This window comes from Apis dorsata, unplaced genomic scaffold, assembly GCF_000469605.1.
Source record: "Apis dorsata unplaced genomic scaffold, Apis dorsata 1.3 scaffold_113, whole genome shotgun sequence".
Taxonomy (NCBI): domain Eukaryota; kingdom Metazoa; phylum Arthropoda; class Insecta; order Hymenoptera; family Apidae; genus Apis; species Apis dorsata.
The window spans coordinates 362,990-369,148 of NW_006263408.1; the positions used below are offsets into that span (position 1 = coordinate 362,990).

The following is a 6,159-nucleotide window of genomic DNA, read 5'->3' on the forward strand; positions in this document are numbered from 1 at the left end:
ACACACTTGCTTTCGTTCTTGCTCTCTCTATCTATGTTTCTGTCTCTTTCCCTTTCTCTCTGTGTCTCTATCCAGTCGCATAGTTTGGCAAAGTATAATTAAAGCGACAGCCAGGTCGAACAAGGAACGCGAGCAGTCCCGAGCATTACAACGGTTAGCAATTTCCATTTATTTATGTTGCTTGTAAATACGAGCGGTGTGCGCGAGCCGGCAAATGCGACGAGCGTTACCCATGCGTGATACGTGGCCGCAACAAGGGCGGCCAATTGTTAGCGTTTCCACGATCCTGAAATCGAGATCGATTATTTACGCGGCCAGATTTCTATCCAGAGCTCGATTTCCCGCGCGATCGACGCTGCGACACACTTCGTCGCTCGATGATTTACGAACACTCGTCGACGATAAGCCACTCCCCTCCCCCTCCCCCTCTATCCTGTACAGAACCATGCTTTAAACGGTGTCGCGACTGGTGTGCTAGTTGATTTTTGTATCGTTTTATTATCGTGTATAGTTGTATGGAATTTCGAAAATTTTGATACTGTGTCTGTATATAACGTTGAGCTAAAATATTATGGATACGATGCGATTTCGCGTTTCCTGTTATAGAATCGCACAATCATGTGCATATTAATAGTTTCTTACTAAATTAAAAGTGAAATTTAGAAATACGATTTAATTTTGTTCAAAGTTTCATTCGTAAATGGATTGTAATTGATATTTCGTAATGTACTTTTTGTATATCATTGTACAATAAATTTAAAAAATATTAATATTTAAATAAAATGAAGTACAAAGAATATTTGATTCGAAGGAATCACATTATTATTGTAATCGAATTACATTATTAAAAACAGAAATTTGTTGAATTTTATAACATCATCATTAGATTATAATCATTTCATAGTGTGGTATTTTTATTAGATAGATTTTTATAACAACGCTAAGTAAATAGTATTTTAAATAATATTTTAAATAATAAGTAGTGAATAATTCTATTTATTTTAAAGTATGTATATATATATATTGTATGTATATACAGAGTAGTATAATTTTAAAAATGAAATATTTTCGAAGTTTTAAATTTTCGAAAATATTTGGATTTTGTTTTAAAATGCATCTTACTTATTTCTTTTATTTTAAATATTATTACTGAAAATAATAATTCGCATTCAATATTTTTATGAGTATAATTTTCTTTCTTTATATATTATTATATATCTAAAATTGTGGTATTGAAAAAATAGTTTTTCTACATGCAAAAATATTTTACTATTATTTACAACATTTATTTACAACATTTTCCATTTTCAAAAAATCTTAGATTTTATCCAAAAAATGAATCGAAATAGTCATATTATTTGTGAAAGAGTATTCTAATCTTGCTAATTTATTTTTTTATTTTATATAGTACTATTTTATTTTTTTTGGCATTTATCAAAATGAAAATATTTATATTCGAAATTTTATTCTATTTAAATTATCATTTTATTTAAACCACAATCTAAAATAATTAAATAATATTTAAAATATTTATTTCACCAAATATTATTCAGTATTGATAGAGACTAATAATCTAATTGTAAATTTGAAAAAATGAAAAAAAAAAATATACAAAAGCATGGTGAAATCCCTTATAAATTGTCATCTTGTAAATCATTATATACTATTTAGTAAATATTTCTAATTTTTCTATGAGATTTATAAATTTTATTTTCTTAAACGTTCCCAAATCTATGAATATCCTACGAATACAAATATAATAATTTTTAAGATGCTTTAGTTAAATTTTTCTTAATATTGATTCATTTTCTATCAAAATCCAAAATATCTATAAATGCTTTCTACTCAATATAAACAGTGGAATTCTCCTACGGATCTTTAAATCGAGCCCACGCGCATGTACATAAATCCATGTGTATCTAGGACAAACAAGTGTAGCCGAAAAACGAGAAGAGCAGCAGGAATGAAGAAAAGGACAGTGAGCCGCGGGAATCCTCGTCTCGAAAGCTGAAATATTCCAAAGGACGGTACGTCCAAATAGCTTACCGGATTATCCGATAACACCATTACACCGAGGTCATAAAACCATGAAACTCAAGGCTTGAAACTCGAAAGAGTTGTAGATGTGAGAAAAATAAATAATAAGCTTGGAACCGGCATTGAATTGGCGTATTTAGTAGCACGACAAGGAATGGAGACTCGTGGACTAATGCCAGATCGATGTTAGGCGACAAGAATCGCGATTCTCGTTGTAAATTGAGGGTAACGCGAGAAGACGTTGGTTGGTTGGAGGAGGGATGGAGGGAAAGGGATGGAGAAGGGTGAGGGTTGAAGAAAAAGCACGGGCGCGGGAAATGGCGCGGTGGATAAGAACGACGGACATTTCTCACGTTCGACGCTCATGAATCATGGAAGAGTAATCCTCGCAAATAGCTGTCGTCTAAGAATTTCACTAAACCTCCACTGTCGCGACCGCTTTAACACGGGACAGATATTACTTAAAAGGGTAATCATCACGACGAGAATTGTTACGAGTGCTATTCGGTTGATCGATTAATTTTATAAATAATTCGCGTGTTCGAACGTATTGATTTCGTCGAATATTGTTGAGACTGTAATAATTTACGAATTTATTTTTGGATTATGCAGATGTAATTATGTGGGAAATGAAATGATTTAATTCTTAATAAGATTTTTAAGGTTTATAGCTTTGTTAAAGATAATATTAATCTGAGTTTTATTCGATAAATTCAATATATCTTGTCCATGGTAAAACAAATTAAAAGTGTTACGATTAAAATTTTTAATTGATTGTTATTAACAACTGATTTATTTGTGTTTTGATTTATTTTGTGTCGATAATTGCCAATTTAAATTTTTCACATCAATGAAATTGTTTATTCTTTTAATGTGACTCTTTTCTCTTTCGAAATATTGTACGATGGATTAAAAAATATCCCAATTTTTTAATAATCTAATATTAAAAATCTGATGATGGTGAAATATTTTTGAACATGAAAAATTGAAATAACTAATGTAATGGGATAGTATCATTTCATATTAAATATTTAAATAATTTATTTTTTAGTTTTGCTTTTTAACAATTAAAATGATTTTATTTTATTAAAATAAAATTTTTTTGCAACTTGAAACTCCTTATTCTAAAAATGTATACCTCGAAGAATTAATATCATCTATTAATTATTACGCATTATATTAAATTTTTTGAAATCCATACATAATTAAATTTGATGTTAAATTACAATTTGTTACATTATCATTTTTTAGAAAAAATTAACAATATCAAATATATTAAATAAAAGAAAAAATACTTAACGAACAATTTAATTTATAAAGAAAACGTCTAAGGAACTTGACATAGTAACGAATCATCACTTTCAGGATTGAAACTCGTTTCTCAAGCTCAGTACGAGAAAGGGGTCATTAAGGTGAATTTCCACGGGATGGGATCAAGAATTGGTTTCCAGGGTGGCAAATGTTACCACGACAGCTGATAAATGGTAGATAAACGTTTCTTTTTAATGACAGCCACGGGCTTGCACCTGGAAAGGATTTCTCCGTCTGCTATTTTCCGCCCGTTCGTCAAAAAGAAGAATAGCCGTCCATGGAAGTTTTTCCTTGCAAATGTAAGATAAATAACGCTTATCTTTCTCGCGGGTTAGACTTACTCCCCTCGTTTCTTCCCCTCTCATCCCATAAACTTCTCCGCTCGTTCGAACATACCAGCCGAGATAACCGAGAGAAATCCTGAGGAATTTTCAATGTGGCTCGCACCGCGTCGAATTTATCGATAGAATTCGAGGCAGAGGCCGACTATTCGCATCACGAAAAGGAAAATCGAAGCGGGTATGTGCGTATCGTGCGCCGAATCCCTGTGGAGTTTGTTAATGTACTATTAAAACTTGTTTGCAAACATTTTTCACTTGCATCGCGTGGAAAGTACGATGTGATTTTAATTTCACGTACAATATGCAAACTGGAAGGAAAAAACAATGAAGTTATGTTTGAAGTGGAATATTAATGTACGGTAAATGTTTGTAAATTGATTGAGCTGTTGTTGGTTAGCATCAATAAAACGCTTAAAATCTTTTAAATTGTTGCTTTGGCAAACAATGAGGAGTTTACAATAATCTGAATAGTATTTACAATGCTAACAGATTTGCAAATCTACAATCTAAACCAAAATTTATTATTATTATTAGATAGATTGGTTTTTTGTCACTTATTAAAACCAATAAAAGTATTAAATCGAATGAAATTAACTCTGATGATATAATTATATTTATTTTTAAAAGGATGTGTTTATTTTTCATATAAATATATCATAGAAAAATTTTATAGAATATTTTTATAGAAACATGTACAGTTTATCTTTGAAAATTATATTTATAAAAAATTTGATTAAAAGTTTCAATTTTCAGTATTTATTTATTTATTTTTTATTATATAATATACATTGTAATACTTTATTAATTCCATAATTCTGATTTTTATACAAATATGAAGTCTCAGTCTCAAGAGTATATGATTTGAAAAAATTTAAGAAACATTAATTTAATTAATGTTAATTAAAAAAATTAATCAAGAAATCCATAATATTTAGTTATTAATAACAAATGATTTTTAATCCTCATCGAAATTTTTTAAAATTGAACTAAAACTTTTAGTATTTAATCTGATCTGAATAGAAAAATGCAATTCATATGCGAAATGAGGATATATGCAATATATTATGATTGATTATAATTAGAAGTTATGTTTGTAACTATTATAAATAATTCTGAAAATTAATTACCTAATATTATTTTTATAATATTTTTATAATATTATATTTTTATAATATTATTTTGTGCAAAAGAAAATTTTTTTAAATTAAATGAAAATTTTAGATTCTTTTTATTTTTTAATATTATTCAAAATAATATATATATAAAATATAATAATTTATTATTTTTCCTATAATTTTATATAATTTTATTTGTTTCCAACAATAATTTTATATTCGTCTTATATCAAATATGCTGTATTTCTACTATATATGATTTTTTTAAAATTTTGTTTAATCTCTTTAATTAAATATAATAAAATTTCTTTACTTTTGATTTAATAGAATACTTATTTATTTAAAAAAATTTCTTTTTCTTCCGAATCAAACCTATTTTTATTTAAATAGCGTTCAAAATATCAAAATTAATTTTGAAAAATCAAATTTCAAAAAAATGTGTAATAATAAAATATTAGAAAAAAAAAGAAAATGAAAAAAAAAGCTAGTCGATTTTTCCATCTACCATCATAGATTTCGAAGTCACAGCGAACGCAACGCGCGATTAAATTCGCGAGTAGTTCACAAGGGAGGTAAGTGCGAGTTGGTCGGTTCACAATTTCGCAACTACGGATTAAGTTTAAGGGATAGTCCAAAGAGGTGCACGTAGCAAGGCAAAACGTCGGTGGAAGATCCAAGGGGGTGATTTCGGGGATGGCAAGATAACGCGGTTGGTTTAAATCGTATTACCCAAGTGGGTGAGCGGAATACGCAGGTCTGCTCACCTGCATATACACCACTATCCTTTGCATGCGCGTGTTGTATTAAGGTTCTATTGCATGAAGCATAAAGATGGGGAACAAGTGCCTTCGGGGTATCGTGTGAGCACGATTAAAAAACGAAAAAAAAAAAAAAAAAAAAAAGAAAAGGAAAAAAAAGAAGAAGAAGAAGAAAAAGAAGATGAAAAGTTATTCCTTAAGTTTAGTCGGTAGCAACCCGCGGGCAAACTTATCCGCGACATATTTCTATTCATTCTGCCGGCAACCAACCGTTATCTGTATACGGCAATTTTCAGACTGGTCTCTTAAGATTTTTATGGCGGATAGAGATATGGAGGAAATCTCGAATGGAAATTGGGACGTTGCTTCGAGCTTCGATTTTTTCATTTTAGATTTTTGATTCAGATTTTTAATTTAGGTTGGGGTTCTAAGGATATAATTATAAGATATTTAAAATATTGAAATTATAGTTGAACAATTTTAATATGAACATAGCAAAGTAATAAATTTTAGTATAATCTTAAGTGACTGTATATATATTTAATGCTTAGAATTCCGAGTTGTAGAAATTTTCATAAAAAAAAAAAAAAAAAAAAA

General features: G+C 29.1%; 1 protein-coding gene across 1 annotated transcript in view; it reads right to left on the reverse strand.

Moving 5' to 3' along the window:
• The window catches only part of LOC102677200 (farnesol dehydrogenase-like), a 51,560-nt gene that overhangs the window by 17,204 nt on the left and 28,197 nt on the right, over nucleotides 1-6,159 (reverse strand). The window lies entirely within an intron of this gene.